Source organism: Diplotaxodon limnothrissa, linkage group LG22, assembly GCF_057381915.1.
Source record: "Diplotaxodon limnothrissa isolate DT_005_m linkage group LG22, D_limnothrissa_male_GT1.1, whole genome shotgun sequence".
In the NCBI taxonomy this organism is placed as follows: Eukaryota; Metazoa; Chordata; class Actinopteri; order Cichliformes; family Cichlidae; genus Diplotaxodon; species Diplotaxodon limnothrissa.
In genome coordinates this window covers 4,856,306-4,869,443 of record NC_140616.1, presented here as the reverse complement: position 1 = coordinate 4,869,443, position 13,138 = coordinate 4,856,306, and the positions used below count along the sequence as shown (strand labels likewise).

General features: G+C 41.1%; 1 protein-coding gene across 1 annotated transcript in view; it reads left to right on the top strand.

The window, feature by feature from the left end:
* The window catches only part of LOC146609243 (major histocompatibility complex class I-related protein 1-like), a 202,536-nt gene that overhangs the window by 127,175 nt on the left and 62,223 nt on the right, over positions 1 to 13,138 (top strand). The window lies entirely within an intron of this gene.

Genomic DNA, 13,138 nt, shown 5'->3' with positions numbered 1-13,138 from the left:
TTTCCTATTATTTCAGAAACAAATACTGAACAATGTAAGCAAAGTGTTTTTCATTGTCACTCTGATTTTCATTGATACTAAGCCAGTTCAAGATTAGTAGGACTAACAGTTTGTTTTGCACCCTACAGCTCGAGACAACGCCTGTGATCTCTCTACAAGACTGAATTCAGAGCCCTCATAGACAAACACAGCACATGATGGACAAATACAGACATCTTCACCTACATAATAAAAAGAGCAAAGGCAATTGTTGATCTTTTCTTTTCTTTTTTTTCATAATGACAGGTATTTTCATTTCTGGTATTTTTGTATCCAGTATGTGATTATTCTGGGTTTTTTGTTTTGTTCTTTTTTTGTTTATTCGTCCCAAATATGGTACAATGACACTAGTTTGCTAGTGTGGGACACCTATGGGTTATCAAAAACCTCTGTAACCAAATTAGCCAATAAAATATAAAACCTAACACATTTCAGAGAGATTTATATCCATTTGTGACACATTATCTATATTAACTAAAAAATAAAATTAAAGGGAAGTGTTAAAATGATAAAAAAGAATATTAGAATAGCAGTCAAATATTAGTTACATCAGTTAACAGGGGAACTATTTCTGCATGGAAAATGGACTGAAAGGCAAACCAATAAACAAACATACACATACACAGAAAAACAATTAAAACAAGCACACAGTCAACATGAGCAGTGTGTTATGGTCTAAAGAACAGTTATGTCATACAGCTATAACACATTAGAGCCAGAAGGCACCTGACTAGTTAGCTGGTATTCTCTTAGCATCCTAACAAAAGTGGCACTCGTGAATAAAGTTACCTTGGTGTAAAAATTCAACTTTCAGACTACATGCTAATAGTGCTTATAATAAAAATGCATGTTAACATTGATCATGTGAACCACCTTCAGTTGGGATGCAGTGATGAGAACCTTAACAATACAGTTGCATTATTTATCCACCAGGTGGCTCCAACTATTCACATGTTGCTCAAGCACATCAATGTTTTCACACCTTCATGAAACTTATAAGGAAGTTAGATCTAAATGTCTCTGAAATGTAATCATTTCAGACATCTTGTTGTTATGGATGTGAATCCAACCAATCGGGTCAATCAGGTTTTTTTCTCTCTCTTTCCCTCTATCTAGCCACCTGTTTATCAAGTAAAGCTGTGGGACACAAATAATCTTTTAAGTTTTGTTCGTTTCCCATTCATTCTGGAACTATAAAAGGAACTATAAAAGTAGGCAAACTGCTTCAAGTATTTGTTTTCTTTTGTATACCAATTTGTATTTCACAGTTTATCATGGGGTTTCTTAATTAAAAGTATTCTACTTTTTGTCATTAGTAAAACTTCTGCAGGTGTCAAGTTGAGTAAGTCTAGTGTTTCACATTCTGTGTAAATGATGTGATTTGGATTGGATAAGCGGAAGAGAATTCTTGGATAGATGAATGATCTGCTTTGGCTTATAACTGCAGACAAGCAAAGATAAACATCTTCATAGAAAAATACCCTGAGCATACACTTGAATTGTGAAAAGGTAAATGGTAAATGGCCTGTATTTATATAGCGCTTTACTAGTCCCTAAGGACCCCAAAGCGCTTTACAAGGTCCCTATTGAATACACAACCCAAACTAACTCTATACAGCAGTCAAACTGAAGTAGTGTTTGTTAAAACAAGGAGCTGTAGGGAATCAGTCCAAGTTGAACATGCCTCAGATACTCAGAATGTAATCTCAACCAGGAAACATCTTTGGGCTGAACAGACACATAAAACTCTCTAACTCTTCTCCCACTTGTTCAGTTCTGTGCCAACCCTCTAAACATGATGAAGAAACTTATTGTTCTCCTCCTCCTCTGCCATGCTGCATCTGGAGGTAAGATCGTGATCTGCCTCCCTCTTCCCGCTCCCTGCCTTCCTCTTCCTGCTCCAACACACCCACACACACAAGTAGGGCCTTGGGGTGCGGGTGTGTCACCAGCGTGCAGGGGAGGAATCCCCCCCCCCCCCTCTGTCCCCTTCTGGCCACCTGTGCCTCAATTTTATTCCACAACTTAGACATCCACATTACTCACACTCTCATAACACATACATATAGGGCCTTGAAGGTGGGCACGTTAACGGCGTCCAGTGGACGGTCTGTGTATTCAACCCCACCTCTGGCGCCGGTGCCCACCTCTCAATTTTAAATCCATGTAGACACTGAGGGTTCTCGGGAGGAGCCGTGCTAACACCTGCTGCTCTCTGGCAGCACCATGCTCTCCCGTGTTTTAAATGCACCTTAGAACAACACGCAGCAACACTACACATGAGTGAGAAGAGGGAGGTTTGGGGTCTTCACACACCCCTGTTCTCTGCTGGCCATCAGGGCGGGGGGGCTGGAAGGAGGTGTTGGCCGTCCGAATGGGATCTGGGATGCAGGGCCTCCCTGCTGCTGCGGAGCCTGGGGCGGTCTGCTTGCCTCCACCCCGGGGGAAAGGGTAACATCTCCTGGGTGTACGTGCCGTTTCCCCCTCCGGGGGCGAGGGTACCTGAACCTGGGGAATAGAGTTTGTTTGGGGAGTGTGATTGTGTGAACAGTGTCCATGTATGTCTATCCCTACGTTGGGTGAGTGCTGAGTATTTGTATATGTGTGCATGAGGGTGGGAATGCATGTTTGTGTCTGTATTTATATGTCAGGTCGGGTCTTAGACTCCACCTCTCTGGGAACTCCCGGGCCCTCCAAAGGCCTATCTCCCCTCACCACACTCCCTGCCAGTAACTGACGCTCTCAGGTGTCGGTGCGTTGGTGGTTCTTGGTGTCCGGGGCTGGGCGCTCAGGTATGTACCAGCTCACTCCCGGTGACTACTTGGCGGGGCCTGGTGCCCGTTGCCCTGTGGCTCGGTTCACTCTGGCACAGCTGGCTGCCGGCAGAGCCGGCGGGCATGTCACTGCAGCCCCCTCTGGCTTCTGCTCCGTGGCTACTGGGTGACCCCTCATCTGGGGCTCTCCTCAACTCTTCCCAGGAGGGTGGCACGATGCCCCTCCGGTGGTCCTCCTTGGGCTCTCGCACTCTGGGGCCTCTGGATGTCTGGAGCCTGGATCTCCTCCATGCCTGCTTCATGCCCTGAGGGACGGGGCTATGGCTCTCTAGATCCTCTATCAGACCATTACATGTGGAAACCTTTTGAATACAAGCGCGCTGATCCACACAGGTGTGCACACGGGTGTTCACTGTTCATAGACATAAACTACACCTTTATTGGCTGCTACTTCCAAGCACATTGTGTGCTGTCGGTCCTGCGTGCTGCACAACAACATTCAATATTTAGTATTTACTGCTGTTTACACTTAGCTAGATTAATGCGATGGTGTTGTGTTTAGTATGTTGCTCTGTTTTTTTTTTGCTTGTTTTCTCTTCTTTTTCTCTCAACAGGTGATCCAGGAGATTTTTTTTCTCTTCTTTCTCTTTTTAACTGCCCTGTCTCACTGTCCCTCTTCCCTTCTGTTTTTCTTTTCCTTCATCTTTCTTGCTCCCTTTCCTATCCCTCAGTCATGTCTGTCCCGTCTGTAACAACTGAAAATAAAATAAAATAAATAATAACAACAAAGGTAGATCAAATCGACCAATACGGCAAGGCCGTGATGATCTATTTGGCAAAGTAAATCCATTGGGTATCCTTGTTGGTCTTCAGACAACAATTCTGACGGCTAAAGAACCAAATGGGGCAGGCAAAAAAAAAAAAAAAGATCGTGATCCATTTTAATAAGTATATTAGTTTGGAATTTGCTTAAACTGTTATGCTGGAGGTTTTTAAAGATAATCATAAATTAGATGATGTGTAAACAGTAATAATGTGGCAACTGTGACATCAGTGTTGGGGAGTAACGGAATACATGTACCGCCGTTACGTATTTAAAATACAAAATATGAGTAACTGTATTCCGTTACAGTTACCGTTTAAAAAGGTGGTATTCAGAATACAGTTACTTTGTTGAAATAAATGGATTACACTGCGGTACTTTCCTGTTTCATTTTTTCGCGGGTCAGGACTGTTTGGGTTTTGTTTGAAGCTACGCTCTGTTGTTCCAGGCGGCAGCGTTACGGTTGCCATGATTACAGGGCGACTCTCTCTCTCTCTCTGCGACTGTGTGTTTCCTGGGTGAGAGAGCGCCTTTTCGTTGTTGTTGTTGTTGTTGTTGTGCTAAGCTAACAGGCAGAATGCTACAAGCATAGCTCTAAAGAATGTAGCATCATGGGCAGTGTAGTCCGTGTTGCAGGGAGAATGGACTGCCATACACGTTATGTGTCTGTGAGCGCGAGGAGGGAGAAAAAGGGGAGTGGAAAGGTACGAGTTGTCATCGAGGAAAAACGGGAGCTGGAAGCATGTAAATATAATAATAACCACTGCAGCCAAGAAGAGTGCCTGACGAGCCCAGTTGTAAGTAAGCTATTAAGACTCGACTGTACACAGTGTTTGTGTTTTCCTCCGAAAACAATAAGTTCCGTTGGAGCAGCCTTTCAACGCCTCTCTCTGTCAAGAAAAGTTGACCCACACAACAAAGTAAAGCTATTTTTCGGCTACGAGCCGACAGGGACCCCGCCGTATTAGTCAGAGGTCCCTTTACTACAGTTCGGAGTCGCGGACCTTCAGTAACAGTAATAAATCACACAGCAATAGTACATTCACGTTGTTGTAAAAAGCATGATAATATATTAAGTAATCCAAAGTATTCAGAATACGTTACTGTCATTGAGTAACGTAACGGAATACGTTACAGAATACATTTTGGGGCATGTATTCTGTATTCTGTAATGGAATACATTTTAAAAGTAACCTTCCCAACACTGTGTGACATTAACCAAAAGGTATGCTTAGTGCTTGTTATAATACTGAATTCAATACAAGACAGTTTAATATGTTTAACTCACAATATACTGAGTATAATGTAAGGACATTTCAATTTGTCACAACTCTGAATGATGTTTAAATGGCTTAAATTCTATTTGTCCCACAGCAATACGCTCCTTTAAGATGTATTTTATGATATTGTCTGGAGTCCAAAATGTTCTCGAATATTTGGCAGCGGTAAATGTTGAGGATGTTATGATTGCTTACTATGACAGCAACATGAATGAACCTGAACCCAGACAGGACTGGGCAAAAGAAGTGACGAAAGAGGATCTCCAGCTACGCACAGAGCATGGTCAGATGATCATACTTTATCAGCAGATGTTAGAAGTTGCAACTGCCAGTTTCAAGCAGCACACAAACCAAACTAAAGTTATGTTAATAACTACATGTTTGTGTGGTACGTTCACTTGTATTCCTTTTTTTGTTTGATTTTTTTTAGATAGAACAATTCTAAGGATGACTAGTGCAAAGAGAATAAAACCACTAAAACAACAGTAGCATGTGTTCACACCTCAGCTTGCATTGCAATCCTAAAGGGCAAAGTTGCAAAATGTTATATACAGTATTACTCACACTTTTAGTCTTACTGTGCTATATGCAAAGAGCAGTGAGGAAGCATAATAGCTCCCTGTAAGCATACCTATGACCTGAAAAAAGAAAAGACACATTCTTCTGTTCAAATTTTTTAAAATGTACAAAACTGCTTAAATTTCCATACTGTATTGTAGTGTTAAATATAGCTGATAACAACAGTGTATAAGACCAAATAAAACAAGTTTTCAGGTGATGTTGTGAGCATTGTCAGCTAATCATAAACATGTTAACATGAGCATCTTGATATTAGCATAACAACAGGGTGCAACTGCTAGCATGGCTGTGGAGTCCAATTTACTTGACTATTTGCAGTCTTGTCACATTTGTGACAGTGCGATGATTGCTACATAGTCTGGAAATTGGTGTTGGGAGATGATCTTTAGGCTATGATAAGTTACTGTTATGAAAATATGTACTATAAGTGTAATATCAGTTACTTTAAATTGTGTTGAACCCTGAATAATAGTTCAGTCTCTCTTTCTCAGGTGTTCACATAATCCAGGAGTTGACTGGTTATGAGTGGGATGATGAGACTGAAAAGGTCACTGGGATTAAACAGTTTGGTTATAATGGAGAAGACTTCATTGCACTGGACATAGAAACAGAGACTTGGATCTCTTCAAACCCACAGGCTGAAATCACAAAACAAATATGAAACGCACACACCAATAAGGGGTTTTGGAAGAACGTATTCGCAACTACTTTCCCGGCATGGTCCAGCATGTATATGAATTATGCTGAAAGTTTTGTGCATAGAAAAGGTACAGTCACATTACGCACGCACGCACACACACACACAAATAAAAAAAACAACAACAACAACAAAAATGGCACTTGGGGCACCCATCAGGAAAGGGGCAGGTGCTTAAGGCCCTTCTGCCCCCCTCCCCGCACGTGCCTGGTGTGTGGGAACTAAAAGAATGGCAAGACAATGTTCATTAAAAGAGTTAAACACAGTGAAGGTAACTTTTTCCATGCAATAAAAGTTGACGTGAGGGTTCCCGAGGGTTAGGGATAAATGCAACTGCAGGGCAGGATGCTGTAAATGGACCAAACTTAAGCCAGGAAAAAAATCTAATTACTTTTTCTGTGTTTCAATCTCAGTAACTTTGACATAGTAACATCTGCTGCAACATTTACACCTCTGATGACGTCTCACAAGTGTTCGTTTTATTTTGATACCAAGATTTTACAAGATGTTTACACAGAGTTTGTAATTGCAGAGAAAACTCCATTCATTTTGGTCATGTTATTTTCGATCAGGAAGCCCAGAAACCACTGCAGTCAAATTGAAAACAACATTCATTTCTGTTTGTGTTCAAATGCAGGGTTTAATATTCAGAATGGAAACTAGAGCTGCAGCGGGAAGTGCCTTTAAACTAAACAAGCCTGTAAAACCACTCGACTTGTTTGTTAGTTCTTCAGTTCGAGTTCAGCTGTTTAACCATGATGAGGAGGCTAATGATCCTGCTCTTTCTCTGTTATACTGTATCTGCAGGTAAGATCATGATTCAAACTCAAGAAACATAATTTTAAATTTACTTAACATAATTGTTCTTAGTGAAAGCAGTTTAACAAATCTTTTTTAAAAAAGTGGCATGACAACAACAGCAGGCTCACGTGACCTAAAGCAGTGTTTAACTATTGTTTACTTTAATAGGTAAAATAAATTATCACGAACATCGATGTTAGGTCTCAATTTTTGAAGTAATGAGAAGATAACAGGGAAGTTACACTTTGATAATGGAAGTTTACTGGCACTGCTGTACTCTTTCACTATCTGCCTTCTGCATTTTTTTTTTCATTTTCATTACTGTCACTGGATTGTCCAATCAAATCTCACACCCACACACCTTCCCTGTGTGCTATTCATTTCCACATTGAAATTAATAGGGTCAAGTCTGGACTCAACCTTAAGTGACATGGAACAGAAAAGGTTTGATTTATACAGGATAAAAACTATTTTAAAAAAGTGACTGGTAATTTAACTAATTACTTTTTTTTATCGTTGCAATGCTGTTACTGTGACTAAGAAGAAAATGTGGTGAGAGTATGTTACTATTTTTCAACAAACAAATGGCAGAAGCCTTTTTCACCTTACTGGAAGATAGGGGGGTGAAACGATTGCACGAGTGCTGCTGATTGGCAGGAGGAAGAGTAAAGATACAAAATGCAAACAGTGATGAGACAAAGTCATGGAGAGCCCAGATAATTAAAATATAGTATTTTTTAAGTGGAAGTACAGGAATTATTTTTTTCCTAAGGAGATAAAAGGCAAGATATAAAACATCTATTGTGTTTTATTGTATTATTTATTGCAAATAGAAAAATGTGTTCTACAATTTGAAAATTCCATCTCATTGGTGTTTTATTTCATATTATCATAGAGTAACATTTGAATAGTTTATATTAGTATACAGTGTTTCCTGTTAGTTCTTTCTGTTAACTGTTATTTTAATTTATATATTCAGTTCTGCCACAAACAGTTAAATATTCATTTTATTACATTCAAATATATTTAGAAATGTATATTTTAGTATTTTAGTAAGTTCCATTAAGAGGGGATCCAAGTTCTTTTACATATTAAGTCATTTTTTAAACTAATGCAGTAGTTTCATACACTACTCACCAAAACAGTTCCTGATATTAAATGTAAATACATGCAATAATGCAGCAGAACAACAAATAGTTTAAACGTACGGCTTACAAGTGTGTAACATATCAGCCTTAGCAGCATGAACAACTAACATAGAACAGAGAGCTCGCTGTTCTCGCCGGCTCTAGTGAGCCTCAAACCCCTGGCTAGCTATCAAGCTGGTGGGCAACAGATGTCTCTGAACACATTGGAGCACTTTTGCAAATATGTGATGTCTTGATAAACCGAGCAGATGTTTGAAGTTTACACAGCTACATTCTCACCTGACTATATCTTAAATGTTTATTTTGTGACCCAGAGTAATAAGAGTAATATTAAAACTAAGTAGCTGCCGCCATTGTTGGAAACTGGAATTGGCTTTTCCGCGCTATGAATTCTGGGATATGGTGGGCCACGAAGGATACACCCAAACCATCCATCATATCTGGGGAAAAGGAGGACGCATTTGTCAGTCGCCTTTGGAGGAAACTACCAATTTGGACAGCCTTTATAGCGTCACTGTGAAGTAATTGGCCTACAATTACGGCCTCAGGAGGATGCAGCCTATGAATTAACTATCAATATCTATCATTATCTAACTATCATTAAACCCATATATATATATATTATGGTAACTGGTACATATTTATGTCTAATACGATGGGCTACATTTAGATCAGTTTTAAGTGAATGCACTACTGTGTGAACCATTATTAAAATTTTATATATTGCCACAGGCTGGGTCACTGACCCAGCATTTTGAGGTTTATTCTGTATTTTTTTAGCTTCTCATGTTAGGTTGGTGGTCTGTCATGTGTTTCAGGTCTGTTAAACTTGTGTTGTCATGTCTCCATGTTTTATTCTGAAAGAGGTCTTCTGTTCTATGTTCATTGTTTTAGCTTCACTTTCCCCTGTGGTGTCGTCATGCTAATTTGTATCAGCTGTGTCCCCATGTGTTTCCCGTCACCTCCTGTGTATTTAGGCTGTGCCCCAATTAAGAGACCGCACGCTTGAAGTAGGCTCTTTGGGTGCGATTACGTCACCGCCACGCGACGACGGCCGTCTATTTCAAATGCATACTCCAAATGCGCCGTCGATTTCCCCAAATATCAAGCGTGGTGCGTGTCACTACCCGATCCGTACCCGCATGCGCGAAAGGTGTCTACTTCCGGTCGAAGCGTTTTACGATAGTTACGGGTCAGAGTATCTGTTAAGATGTTACGAATAACAAGTATCTCTTAAAATGTTTCCAATAATGAAACATTTCAATATAATGTACACAAAAACGAAAAATAAAAAGACCGTTACGGATCCGGACTCCCCGATCCTTACTGCGCATGTGCAAAGTCGGACCGTACAAATTGGGTCTACCCGATCCGTACTGCACATGTGCAGGGGTTTTCTTCTTCTTCTGTTCGTTTAATGGCAGTTTACTCCCCATAGTACGAGGATACTGCCACCTGTGAATGAACCCTATTGTAAACTGAATTAGCGTCATTACAAACGTGTGTTAAATTTGATTTAGTGATAGTCGAGTGTGTTTATGCTTGTCTGTGTGGAGAGGATTGATTAGAATAGTGATGATGATGTCCGCTATCACTGTCAATTGTCAGTAAACACTTCATCTGGCTGATGAATCTACACCTGAGATATTACAAAGTCTGTATTATTAACTCTGTAATTAGGCGCCATACTTCTTATTTTACGGCGCTGTTGTTCAATCGGGGAACGCTCTCTGTTGAGGAGAAAAGCATGAATTTTTTTGTATACGGAGGTATCCATTGTTTAAATGTCCCGACTGTCGAAAAGGAGGCAGAGCTGTTGAGAAATGCTAGGGGCTAACTGGGCGCTAACCGTATCATTTAAATATATTGAATATATTGAATATCGCAATGTTGGCAAAGAGAGGAAGTGACGTAAGATTTGCGCATGCGGGGTATCGATCGGGTTTCCGGTACGGATCGGGTAGCGACAGTCCGGTGCACCCTTCGTGCTCCCATATATCCCACAATTCATAGCGCGGCGGTGGGTGTGGATAATGTTGCTGCAAAATATGGCTGACGGCAGGAGCGGAACGGCCGAAGAGTGAACTGTCAAAAGTAAGTACTGAAAATCAAGTCACTTATTTATGTGGGAGTGTTTAATAATGAAGAACATTAAAACATTACTGTTGGCCACATGTCGGCAAAGTTATGTGACATTAGTGATGTTTGAACTTTCAGCGTTAACTTGGTTTTAAAGCCTCTACTTCAAAATATATATATAGTTGACCTTAATCTTACAGAGAATGTGATGATTTTATGGATAATTAAAGTCAGTCATATATCCACAAACACAACAAGCTGAAAGTCAGTGATGCTGCTCGGTTTGCAGTCCTGAATATCACGGCACAAGCAGGATTCACTGCACTGTTAATGTTAGCTATGTTATATTGCTGCCTCTGTTAGGTGGTGTCGAGCCAAACGGACTTTAACGTGTGTTTGAACGAGCTGACAGTTCACTCGTTAAGCTGAAAGAAAGATGCTTTAATCACAGCAGTCACACATGTCCACTGTACCATCTGGGAACTCTTCTTGTTTAGCACTTGTAATAACACAAACACTAAATCCTCCTTCTCTTGTGCTGTTTTGTAGCAGTGTATACACCTGAGACTGTCACCTGTCTTTCTGTCCTGCACTCTCTCTCTCTTTTTCTTTCTCTCTGATTGTGTAATAAAAGCATGAACATGTGTTTATAAGTTACACTTGTGTCTGAATCCTGCAGCTTGTCACACATTTGATTTCCATGTGTGACAACTGCAAGTGTCCAGAGTGAGGACAGACTGAGGGACCCACTGCTGCACATCATCTGTGAGGCTTTGCACCCCTGATGATCCACCAGGACAAACTCAGCAGTGTGTGAGGAAGAGGAGGAAGAGCCAGCAGCAGCTGACAGATGGAGAGAATAGACAGACTGTTCCCTGTTTGTGAAGGACTGCTAGAAAAGTTTAAAATAACTAATTGTTTGTCTTATTAGGTAATGTTCAAATAATGTTATCATCCCAGGGTTTTCAGTGTGGGAGAAAGTACTCAGGGCCTTCAAGTTACACACTATGAAAGGCAGAACCAAGTTTAATATTCAGAAACCTAAAGTATGTATCAGCAGCAGAATGGAGCTAAAAATAAATGTTTGTTTCAGTTCTATGAAGCTTTGAGTATTTTGAATTAGTAGTACTGCTGTGTTTGTTGTATCATATTGCTGTAATTGTTTATATGCTTTATATATTCTGAGGTAAGTTGATCTACAGTGTTACATCATATTCTATAAGGATGTTATGTGTTTGGCAGAGCTGGCAGAGGTGTTCACCAACATCTTCAACCTCTCCCTGAGGCAGTCAGTGGTCCCCACGTCCCTCAAAGCATCCACCATCATTCCCGTTCCCAAAAAATCAGTGGTCTCCTGTCTGAATGACTACCGTCCTGTTGCACTGACATCCGTCATCATGACGTGCCTGTAGTGGCTGGTCAAAGGTCACATCTGCTCCTCCCTCGGAGGCTCAGACATCGCCCGGCTCAACAAGGTCCGCGTCACGTGTGGAGGAACCAGGGCACCCTGATGAAAAGTGGGCTACTGGAACAAGAAGGCATTGGTGGGCAAGAGACGAAAACAGGGCGTTGTTGGAATGCTACTACACAAGTAACCCCGGCGGAAGGGGCTACATGAATAGGATGAGGGACCTATGGATTCTTCGATACCCAACATCCACAATGACGGCGAAACAACTAGTAGCTCAGTGTTCCAACATTCGAAAGAAGGGACTGCTCTCACAGCTAGAGATTGACAAGGTACAACACAAATGCTACGGCAAGGAGGAGTCAGGACGCCAGGTCAGGGGGGAGATATCATCACCCCCACCCGAGATTGGGTACATAGCCCCAAGTGCGATAGGAGAAGGATCATTGAGTGCGAGTCACCATGGTACGGTGACTCCCAAGCTAGGCGAGTGGCTCCAGCAGATCCCGGGAATAACATCGGAGATCTCTGTCCAGAAGAGCGCAGTCCTGGGAACAGCTAAGATACTGCGCAGGACCCTCAAGCTCCCAGGCCTCTGGTAGAGGACCCGAGCTTGAAGGATAAACCGCCTGCAGCGGCGTGCTGGGTGTTTTTAACATAATCATAATAATCTGACAATACATATAATATTGTTCATATTATATTTACATTATCACAGTGAGATGATTTTAGTCTCATGAACAACATTAGCTAATTGTTATTTACTAACTAATCTTGAAATGACTGTTCAGTACAGAAATGAAGCCCAGCAATCATGTTTTAAAGTCCCGTGGTCTCAGCCTCAGATACTCAACTAATCAAAGTGATGTCATGACAAAAATGAATGACCAACAAAACATTTTTTTCCTTCATTTCTGTCAAACAATGCTATATGTAATGTTTCTCGCGGTTAGTATCATGGTTGCTAGGCCACCTGAACAGCGCGACGGAGGCTTAACCGTCCCATTTCACAAGCCTCTCACTTCCACACTTCTCATACTTATAGTACGCACCATACGTAGTGCGCGTACTTCAAGCGTGCGGTCTCTTAATTGGGACACAGCCTTAGTCCTTGCTTTTGCATTCATTTCTTGTCACATTGTCCATGTTTCCACCCTCCAGGTCTCATCATAGTTTTCATAACTATCATTGTCTTTATAGTTATCATCGTGGATTCATAGTTATCACAGTTTAAGTCACAGTTATCTTAGGTAGTTTCTCTCAGTTTAGATTTCAGTCTAGTTTATGTCACTGTTCAAGTTGTCTTGTTTTTTCATTCTAGTCAGCAGCCCAAATAAAGCTCGCTTTTTGTTCGGATTAATTCTGTCTCCTTGTCTGTGTCCGGACCTGGGTCCTCCACTCACATTCCACACGGTCTGCGCCCAAACACGGTGACATATATAATTAAACACATATTCAGTGTTTAACAATTAAAACAATACTATTTTTCTGATTAGGGATTATGTGTATG